Here is an 11,584-nt window from a genome sequence, read left to right as displayed (position 1 = left end):
AATTATAGAATGACAGCCCCTAGCCTGCACCGCGTGAACACAACAGGTTTATTCCAATTGGAGCATAAAAGAATTCGTCCAAGGATGGGTAATTTATTACTTGAACACTCGCGTTAAAACTAAAGGAACTGGTAAATGAAAGCAGTAGCCGTAAAACCACATGCCGGCGTGCGGGCCCGGGCACACTTCCCTATCTTCCCTTGGAAAAGATGGATGGGGAGTATGTAGGAACGGGATGTCTGCTTCCACAGTAGGGTTATGAGACTAAGGGGAAGGATGAGGAAAACAGTGTTGTTTGCAAATGATCATGATATACTCGAGCTCCTTTCAGGCCTCTCTACAGGGCGAACAGTCGATATTAGCCAGTTGCGCGGCCCTCTGCCTCCAACCGCAGTTCCACATCACGGGAAATTCCGGGGCCTCTGAGTCAAGTTAACCAAGCAGGACTGACGACCAAAGTCCCCACCCTCACACCAGGTTCCGCCACCCAGAGATTTTTTTTCGATAAAGAGAACAGTTTTCTCGCTACGCGTTTAGTGTTTCGGTTCTTGCTCCAAGGTACTCACTCGCTGTGGGATCCTTTCACGTTCCTCACAGCATCGCACTGCCCAAAATTTCCCCTAAAAGAGTATTTGAAACGCCTTCCTCCTGTACATCTCCAAAGGTTTGACGTGCCATTGTACGTCCGCAGTTCACACCTCATGCTATATGAAGGTCTTTTTGCATGCCCCCTTCCACCCCTCCCCACAAGCACACACATTTAGGGCTGGGTGCTGTTCTGCGATTTCATCACGTTTCTTAACTGTTATTTCGTATTACCCGCCGGGCTTTTCTGAGTTTCAGGGCTTACCGGCCTCTCGATCAGGCTTCTTTCTCTGTCTCGTTTGCACTCCTTCAGGCTTTAGCGCAACTTCCTATGAACCTAGCCTTTGCTAGCCCACGTGTCTTCTGCCGAAAACAGCTGATCTCTATCCGAATCGGAAACCAACACGTCCGCTTCTGGTTGGTACTTTCTTCGCATCCAGAGGAAGATCACCTGGCTTTACAGTTCGACTTTCTGCATTTAATAATTTTCAAACCTTGCTCTTAATAAGTGCACTGTGGAAGCCCCATCTGCCCCCGCACACGGTCATCAGGCTATGTGGCTGGGACACGCTCATAATGCCGTAGACAGAACACTGCGACCTACCGTTGGGATTCACGTCCCCTCTACAGAATTGGGTCCGGCACTCCCGCTGCGACCACTGGACAGAGCCTTGAAACTGCAACCGCATTGGCCTGATCCTGCTGGCCAGGCGGAGGGGTGGGGGAGGGGGTGACTGGAGTAAGTCGGGAACTCAAATTTACACAGGAAGCGCAAGTACTTGTGGTTTCTTCGTGCTGTCTGATCGCAAATCGTTCAGAGACCAGCTTATTTAGCTGATTGATAAGCGCAGTAGTAGCTATGATTTCACAATAGATTTTAGTCCAATTGTAATATTCAAAAACCAAAAAGGACATGCTGCACTATTTTTAAAACTAACGTTAAGCGAGCTTGCATGTCATCAGCTAAGGTTTTCGCAAACCTTCGCTATGGAGGAGCTTTTGCCTGTTCATCGAGACATTCTCATAATTAACCAATGACACATCCTGCTAATCCACAACTCTATTAGGCAAAATCAATTTAGTCAGAAGAGTAAACTTTCTCATTAGTGATGCGGTGCCAAGAAAACAATTATCCAACAATTCACAATCTCCACACAACCATATTGAATTTGCGAACACTTTAGGTACAGGCTTAGCACGCTGACAAACCAGAGCTTTTTAGCGCACAGGATTGATCCCTAGCTGATTTATTTGTGCGAACAAGTTGCTAGAGGTTTTTGTTCTCACTCAGAGTAATAAAAACACAGGGAAAATTTTTCACAAAACAGAACATTAGGTGTTCCAATCACGGCATTCATTCAGGTGGTGGTATTTTTTTAGCTTTATTGTGCTCTCAAATAATGCAATTGTATTACAGTTGACACAGCACAGAAATATGTTCTGCGCTCTTACGACTCTCCTGACTGAAGCGAGAATCTTTGATTGTTCTTGTAAAAATTTGCTGTCTTCTAATGCAATGCAGCAGGCATCTCCAAGAAGTTTTTCGCAGTGAAGGAGCAGCATAATGTATTTTAATGAGTCAGTATTGGCTAGGTGTATAAGGTGGCTTGGCTTTACCACTCCGTCCCCCATAAAACGACAAACTCTGCATATTACTGACGTACTCATCAACTCGACCGGTGACGCAAAGTAAGACTAGAAGTTGCGAGAAGGGCTAAGCATGTTGAACTTTTAAGTACCAGAACAATGAAAGGCAGCAAAGAATGGCGGAATCTTTACCAACTTTGATAAGTCTCAACGAAGAACCTCTTAGCGAAAGAGGTTAGACAGTTACTAGAGGCTCATATCATCCAAAGCACACAGCCGGCGCCAGGGGCCGCAACGTTTGATGTTGTTATAGCAATCACGTTAGAGTGATCCCGTTGATTGAGCTTCCTGTAACAAGCTAGATTGACCCGGTTCCACTAGATATCCGCGATTAAAATGAATATTCGTTATACAGTTATATGATAAATAATTCAGGAATATACTGCATAACAACGTGCCGAATTTCAACATTGCATGCTTGCTCCCTGTTATGGCGGCAATAACACAAGCAGCGAATACTTGACGCAAAACTTGCGCGAAGTTTTTTTCCACTTGATGAACCGTGAATCCTTTCCGTAAAAGGCTGAAGATACACTCCAACATATGAAATGTGAGCGCGCGACCATAATAGTGCCACAGGGTTAGCCATTTACTTGCGCTGCCATGCGGTGGGACAGAACCCGATGGCCTTCTTTGTCTTCCCCGGCTGGTGCGTTCGTTCGCGTAGTGTGTCTGCCTGGCTAGTCCTGGTATGCCCTTCTGCCCTTTCTGCCGGCTTTCGGTGACATTTTGGTGCAGCTGCTGGGCAATTTCCCAATGCCCGAAGAGCTCCCGGGAGCCTCCGACGACGCCCAGCTACACTCTGTGGACACGACACCTGTCCACAAGGCAAACAGCCGCTTGCGAGGTTTAAATCCTGAGTTCCGACCCCTGACGGCACGACCCCGAGCAATGACGTTCACTTCGACAAGTCAGACCACCCAGAATGCCGTCAGTTCCCCACCGCTGCTTCTTCATGCGTCTCGCACTCCCACGTCGTTTCATGGCTACAAGTTCGAAGACGTCGAAGACTGGTTGGCCAGCTACGACCGAATCGCTGCGTTTAATCTGTGGGACGAGGACCGCAAGCTACGAAATGTCTATTTTGCCCTGGAAGACTCCGCCAAGACGTGGTTTGAAAACCACGAATCCGCTATCCCCACCTGGCAAGACTTCCGGCGACAATTGCTCGACATCTTCGGTAGCAACGAACGGAAGGAGCGAGCTGAAGTCGCCCTGCACTCCCGAGCGCAGCGGCCAAATGAGAGCGTCGCCATGTTCGTAGAAGACATGACGTTGCTCTTCAACCGCGGAGATCCTACCATGTCTGAAACGAAGAAGGTGCGTCATCTTATGCGAAGAGTGAAAGAGCAGATTTTTGTAGGACTTGTGCGCGACCCTCCTAGCACAGTGGTTGACTTTGCTCGGGAGGCGACGAGCATGGAGCGCGCCTTGCAGTAGAGGTTCGCGCATTACGGCCGTCCGGCGAATATAACATCTATGAAAACCAGGGTTCGACGGAAACCCGTCTGGTCGGGTATGTTCATGGCGGAAAATCTTCAAGCGCCGACCAATCGTTAAAAAGATGACGTTTCGGCCCCGGCTTACGGGGGCCTTGTTCACAATAAAAGAAAGACAGGAGTGAAGGTGAGTTATATTGGTTTCATGGTATGACGCAAGCAGCGGGAGTAAATCGGGGGTAGATTGCCTTCGTTGCGATTAAGCGTGTTTGCCGTCGTCTGAATATAAAAAGATTCTAGGTAAAGCCTTGTCGTCTTGCTCTTTTCTTTTCCGATTATCTTCGAGCCGTCCCAGTCGATGTCATGGGGCTCGGAGATAGCATGATCAGCCAGTGCGTTTGTTGCCACGCGCTTGTTCTTGACATCATTGTTGTGCTGCTGCAATCTTTTCCGAGAATCACCTGTCTCACCGATATAGACATGCTCGCAATCAGCGCAGGGAACCCTATACACGATGCCCGGGAACTTCTCCTTCTTTATCTTGCTTTCACTGTAACCAACGCGTGTCGCAGCTTCTGCGTGGGTACATGTGCGACGTCGACTTCGTACGACTGGAATATGCGTGATAAACTTTCACTTACTCCGGGGACGTAGGGTATAGGAATCCTTTTCTTCTTCTCTCGCTGGGGTTGCTGTGGCGGCGGGTGAGCTAGGCGATTCTCGGATTTTCGTATAAAAGAACTGGGATAGCCCGAAGCCATCAGGTCGCGGCGAACGGTGTCCAGATCTGTCTTTTTCTCTTCCAGCGTAGAGCAGAGGATTTCCTATCGGCGGACAAGCGAGGCAACAACAGACTTCTTGTGACAGGTCGGGTGTGCGGAACTGAAGTTGAGGTACATGCCAGTGTGCGTGTCCTTCCTGAATACACTGAATGATATTCCAGGGCCGTCGCGTTTCACCAGAACGTCCAAAAAAGGGCAGATGACCATCTACTTCCTCTTCCGTGGTAAACTGTATGGCCGGTTCCATGCTGTTCAGGTGCAAAAGGAATGTACTCACAGCCGATTACTTGATTATGCAGAAACAGTCGTCCACATAACGAAGAAAGACTTTCGGGCGCGGCGTGAAGCATGAAAGGGCGCGGGACTCCAGTGACTCCATTGTCAAGTTCGCAGCGGTCACAGAAATTGATGCTCCCATAGCCGTACCATGAACCTGTTTATATATGCTCTCCTGGAACGTAAAATAGGTGTTTGACAAGCAGAACTGAAGAAGTCTGCTGAGGTCTGGAACTTCAATGGGTGTTCTTTCCGGTAGGGTTGCATCCGCCTGGAGCGCATCTGTGCAAACCTTTACGGCCAGGTCAGTGGGCACGCTCGTAAACAGTGATAATTTGAAAAGAAAAGAGCAAGACGACAAGGCTTTACCTAGAATCTTTTTATATTCAGACGACGGCAAACACGCTTAATCGCAACGAAGGCAATCTACCCCCGATATACTCCCGCTGCTTGCGTCATACCATAAAACCTATATAACTCACCTTCACTCCTGTCTTTCTTTCATTGTGAACAAGGCCCCCGTAAGCCGGGGCTGAAACGTCATCTTTTTAACGATTGGTCGGTGCTTGAAGATTTTCCGCGATAACATCTATGGACGCCAACATGCCGCTGCTTGGAACCGAGAGTGAGGCGCTCCGTTAGCTTGTAACATTGTGCGCGAGGAGCTACAGAAGCTTCGCCCTGTCGAGCAACACCCGTGGGTCGGAGCCATCTCGGATGTCATTGGCGACGAAGTCCGTCGAGCGGTGCAGCCAATGGCCTGTCTCCAGCCGCTGCCTGAGCCGTATGTCATGACGTACAGTGAAGCGTTGCGCTGCTCTGCGCCAGAACCACCGCCGGTTTACTGCCCTGCTGCTTCTGCACCGCATCAACGCTTTTCGACTTCGCCTGCCCTCTCCAACGCACGACCACCCCTTAGCTAAGCACACGCGTGGCGCACATCGAACAACCGGCCCCTGTGCTTCCACTGCGGTGAAGCCGGCCACATATTGTGCCACTGCCTGTATCGTCGGATGGGCCTGCGAGGATTTTCACCAGACACACCCCGGCCACGCTATGGTGAACGACCCCGTGACATCGAGCACTACCTGTCGGCCAGCGTCCCCCCTGCGCCGTCGCCACAGCGCCCGTCCAAGTCGCCGTCGCCCCGTCGGTTCTCTTCCCCAGGTCGCCAGCCATCCATCCGGCAGTCCTGTCTTCCACGTCGGGAAAACTCAAGACGGCGACCTCTGGGGTAGGGCCCCCGTTGCTCCGCAATTCGAACAACATCCTCCGCTCGCCGACTTGACCCTTCAACCCGATCTTCCACCTGCTCCAACCACCTTCCGACGCCCAGAACAGCCTCTGCTCGACGCCCCACTTCTACGAACACCTCAACCCTCCACTGCAGAACCTTCCACGAAGCGCGCTCCAGTAAATGAAGTTGTTTCCGCGGAAAATACCGGTCCTCGCTGACAACCACCATGTGACTGCCCTCGCCGATACCGGCGCAGATTTCTCAATTATGAGTCGTGGTTTGCTATCCTCTTGCGAAAGTGCGGACACCCTGGCACGAAACACAAATTTGGACCGCTGGTGGTCACGTAGTGATGCCGCTCGGCGTCTGCACCACTAGGATTGAGATTCGCGGTCTCATCTTCACTGGTTGCTCCGCTGTGCTGGCTCAGTGCTCCAAGGACCTGATCCTTGGTCTCGATTTTCTTCGCGAAAATGGGGCTCTCATCGACCTCCGCGAACTCATGGTGGCATTCTCCGCCCCATGCACCATAGCTGACGACAGTGCGCCAGGAAGACCCGTTTTTCGCGTGTCCAGGGACCACGTCACTCTACCGCAGCGTGCCAGCTTATTTGTTATGGTGGACTGCGAACACCCCCGCGCGTCCAACGGCATCGCAGAAGCAAACTTGTCTTTACTGCTCAGCCAACAAGTCTGCATCGCACGGGGTGTCGTTGCCTTGCAGAACCAGCGAAATGAGCTTCTGGTTACGAACTTTAGCGCCGAATACTGCCACTTGCCGAAAAATATAGCCATCGCCTATTTTGATGAAATTAGCCAGCTCTCCACCCACTGCGTGTTGTCAACGTCCAGGGACACCCCACCAAGAGGACCTAGTCGAATAGTTAAGGCTGACGTGAACCCTGCTTTGAACACTGATCAGCATCGCCCCTTGCAAACCATCCTTGACTCTTTTCATGACTGCTTTGCGACCACCTCTAAGGTCAGGCAGACGTTCATAACGAAACATCGCATCATAGTTGATGACAGTGAGCGGCCTATTCCTCAACACCGCTATCGAGTGTCGGCGAGAGAACGTGAGGCGATACGACTGTTGGTGGACGAAATGCTTCGGGATGGTGTCATACAGCCGTCTACAAGCCCATGGGCTTTGCCCGTTGTGGTGGTCGCCAAGAAGGACGGGACACTGAGAGTTTGTGCCGACAATCTAAGACTTAACAAAATTACCAAAAAGGACGTTTACCCGTTACCTCGAATCGATTACTCTTTCGACCGGCTGCGTCATGCCCGCTACTTTTCTTCTTTTGACCTCCGCAGTGGGTACTGGCAGATTGAGGTAGATGAACGGGACCGTGAGAAGACAGCGTTCGTTACTCCTGACGGGTTGTAAGAGTTCAAGGTGCTCCCCTTTGGCTTGTGTTCCGCTCCTGCCACCTTTCAAAGAATGATGGACACTGTCCTCGATGGCCTCAAATGGCAGTCCTGCCTCGTCTACATTGATGATGTTGTCGTTTTTTCTGCCACCTACGACGAGCATCTCAAGCGCTTGAGTGCAGTACTGGAGGCCATACGATCGCTCAAACCAGAGAAATGACACTTTGCGTTCCAACGGCTTAAGTTCCTGGGCCATATCGTAAGCGCTGAAGGTGTTAGCCGTGACCCCGACAAGACGGCTGCTGTCTCTGCGTTTCCGACCTCCACTCTCTGCGCCACCCACTTTCCCACCCCCAGTCTCTGCGCCTATTACCGACATTTTGTGCGAGACTTCTCCCGACTAGCCGAGCCTCTAACACGCTTGACAAAGGACGACCAACCTTTCATCTGGGCCCAAGAACAGCAGACGGCCTTCGACGACCTCAATAACCGCCTTCTTCACACGGGGCTATCGTCGTTCTGCTTGCGGGGTGGCATCCTCTAAAGAGAAATTACGGTCCCACGGACACGCCGTACCTGCTAGTGGTCATAATGGTGCTTCGAGACGAATTTCTGCATGCATGCCACGACGACCTTTCTTCCGGCCACCTCGGCTTTTCTCGCACGTTAAAGCGGATACGGAAGAAGTATTGCTGGCCCCGGCTTGCTACAGTTGTCCAGCTCTACGTTAAGTCTTGCCGCGAATGCCAACGTCGGAAGACACCACCTGTGAAGCCGGCTGGCCTATTGAAACCTATTGATCCACCTGGAATCCCTTTCCACCAGGTTGGCATGAACTTGCTGGGACCACTTCCGACGTCATCACTGGGCAACTGCTACATTATAGTTGCCACCAACTACTTCACCTGGTATTGTGAGACGAAAGCCCTTCCCTGCGGCACCGCTGCCGAAATTGCGAACTTTTTCATCTTTAACATTGTCCTCTGTCACGGTGCCCCTGCAGTCGTTTTAACTGATCGAGGCACGGCTTTTACATCAGCCCTTACTAAGGGAGTTATGCGTCTCAGTGGCACCAGTCACCGTCGAACCACATCCTACCATCCACAAACAAATGGACTGACTGAGCGACTGAAAAAGACCATTGCCGACATGCTTTCCATATACGTCGACACCGACCATAAGAACTGGGACCAGATCTTTCCTTACGTCACGTTCGCATATAACACTGTTTTCAAGAGACGACGCGCTTCACGCGGTTCTGTTTGGTGCACGGTCGCAAAGCCACGACTATGCTGGACGCAATGTTACTGACAGACGTTGCACGTTCCTCCGTAGCTGGCGCAGAAGAGTTCGTTCGGCACGCAGAAGCCGCCCGCCAGCTAGCTAGACAGCGAACCCGTATCCAGCAGGAAAGCGACTCTCAACGTTACAACCTTCATCCCCGGGTGGTGCTTTACCACCCTGGCGATCTAGTTTGGGTTTTGACCCCAATCCGTCTGCGGGGTCGCTCCGAAAATCTTCTGCGCCGCTACTTCGGCCCCTAAGAGGTACTGCGCAAACTTAGTGACGTTAACTACGAAGTGCTCCCGCAAGAGTCTGTTCGCTCCTCCAGGCGGCATCTGAAATCGTCCACGTTGCCAGGATGAAGCCCTACCACGCCCGCTACGACTTATTCAGCGAAGTCCGGCACCACAAACTTTATTCTGGATTTTCGTAATTTCGCGGCATCGGGGCGATGTCCTTTCCAAGAGGAGGGGCAGTGCCACAGTGTTAGCCATTTACTGGCGCCGCCATGCGGTGGGAGAGCACCCTCTGACCTTCTTTGTCTTCTCCGGCTCGTGCGTTCGTTCGCGGAATGTGTCTGCCTGGCTAGTCCTGGTTTGCCCTTCTGCCCTTTCTGCCGGCTTTCGGTGACAATAGATTATCAATTGCTATGATCTCTAAGACACAATAGGCATTTCTTGCAGGAGGATATCAGGTTCTCCTTTCGCGAAAGGTCATATATTTTGCTTTTGATATTTGCAGTAATTTGGAATGTCACGCACAACGACAAACGCGCGTGAATGGGATGAAAGTTGGCATCTTTTACTGCAATCACGAAGAGGAAAGAACAGTTCTAACTCCGCTTCTGGCAAGCGTTGGGTTCTATGCTACACAGCCATCGGCTATGCTTTCAAAACAGGTCTTTCCGGAGAAGAATGTATTTAATATTTGCAGTAAACTGAAATGTCCCGCACAACGTCAAACGCGCGTGAATGGGAGGACAGTTGGCATATTCTACTGCAATCACGAAGAGGAAAGAACAGTTCTAACTCCGCTTCTCGCAAGCGTTGGGTTCATAATAATAATAATTGGTTTTTTTGGGGGGAAAGGAAATGGCGCAGTATCTGTCTCATATATCGTTGGACACCTGAACTGCGCCGTAAGGGAAGGGATAAAGGAGGGAGTGAAAGAAGAAAGGAAGAAGAAGTACCGTAGTGGAGGGCTCCGGAATAATTTCGACCACCTGGGGATCTTTAACGTGCACTGACATCGCACAGCACACGGGCGCCTTAGCGTTTTTCCTCCATAAAAACGCAGCCGCCGCTGGGTTCTACGCTACACAGCCATCGGCTATGCTTTCAAGAACAGGTCTTTCCGGAGAACAATGTATTTGATATTTGCAGTAAACTGAAATGTCACGCACAACGTCAAACGCGCGTGAATGGGAGGACAGTTGGCATATTCTACTGCAATCACGAAGAGGAAAGAACAGTTCTAACTCCCTCTTCCCCAGTGCAGGGTAGCCAACCGGAACCCCCTTTCTGGTTAACATCCCTGCCTCTCTCTCCTCCTCTTTATATATCTATCAAACGTGCTTGCATGGGAGGATAGTTGGCATCGTCTGGTGCAAACACGAAGAGGAAAAACAGTTCTAACTCCGCTTATTGCAAGCATTGGGTCTTATGCTACACAGCTGTCGGCTATGCTTTCTTGAAGAGGTCTTTCCGGAGAACAATGTTCTTGATATTTTCAGTAACGTGAAATGTCACGCACAACGTCAAATGTGAGCGAATCGGAATAAAGTTGGAATCTACTACTGCAATCACGAAGAGCACAGAACAGTTCCAACTGCGCTTCTTGCAAGCAGTGGGTTTTCTGCTACACATCCATCGGCTATCTTTTCGAAAACAGATCTTTCCGGAGAACAATGTTTTTGACATTTTCAGTAACATAAAATGTCACGCGCAATGTCAAAGGGGCGTGAATGGGAAGACAGTTGGCATCTACTACTGCAATCACGAAGAGGAAAGAACAGTTCCAACTCCGCTTGTTGCAACCGTTGGGTTTTATGCTACATACCCATGGCTATGCTTTTTTAGACAGGTCTTTCCGGAGAACAATGTTTTTGATATTTGGAGTAACCTGAAATGTCACGCAAAACGTCAAACGCGCGTGAATGCGAGGGCAGTGGGCATCTTCTAGTGGAAACACGAAGAAGAAAGAACAGTTTCACCTCCGCTTTTTGCAAGCGTTGGGGTTTTTGCTACACCCCATTCGGCTATGCTTTCGAAAACAGGTCTTTCCGGAGAACAATATATTTTTTTATAATTGCAGTAACCGGAGATGTCACGCACAACGTCAAACGCGCGTGCATAGGAGGACAGCTGGCATCGTCTGCAGCAAACTCTAAGACGAAAAACAGTTCCAACTCCGCTTATTGCAAGCATTGGATTTTATGCTACACAACCATCGGCTATGCTTTCTTAAGCAGGTCTTTCCTGACAACAATGAATTGGAGCTACTCTTAAGTATCGAATATCAGTTATCTGTTTTCTATGTTAATGAAAAAGATTTGAATTACGCTATTTGCTATCGCTAAACTCTTAGTTAAAGCATTTTAATAAGTGCACGTAATTTTCTGCTTGGAAACCTCGTGTAGTTTGATAAAATAAGCAAGGTTAGATTGCGTTATTTTCTCAGATTAAACGTAATTTGCTTCAAACCCCACCCCTGCGTGGAAGATAGCCTAAAAGTTTAACAAACATTAAAAGAATGGGCTTTTCGAAAAAACAAATGCTCTTTGAGCACAGACTATTGTGGGTAACAAATAAATAAAATTCTACTGTGTAATGCGTGCTAATGTAGTCCTTAAGTTTCAGAAAAATTGAATAAATAGCCTAATTTTCAGAATTATCACAACTGAATAATTTGCTTTTCTAACATGGGGAACAAAATTCAGTAACGCTTGCGACTGCTGTTTT

Source organism: Amblyomma americanum, chromosome 9 (genome assembly GCF_052857255.1).
Source record: "Amblyomma americanum isolate KBUSLIRL-KWMA chromosome 9, ASM5285725v1, whole genome shotgun sequence".
Lineage (NCBI taxonomy): Eukaryota > Metazoa > Arthropoda > Arachnida > Ixodida > Ixodidae > Amblyomma > Amblyomma americanum.
Note: the sequence above shows the minus strand (reverse complement) of the source record.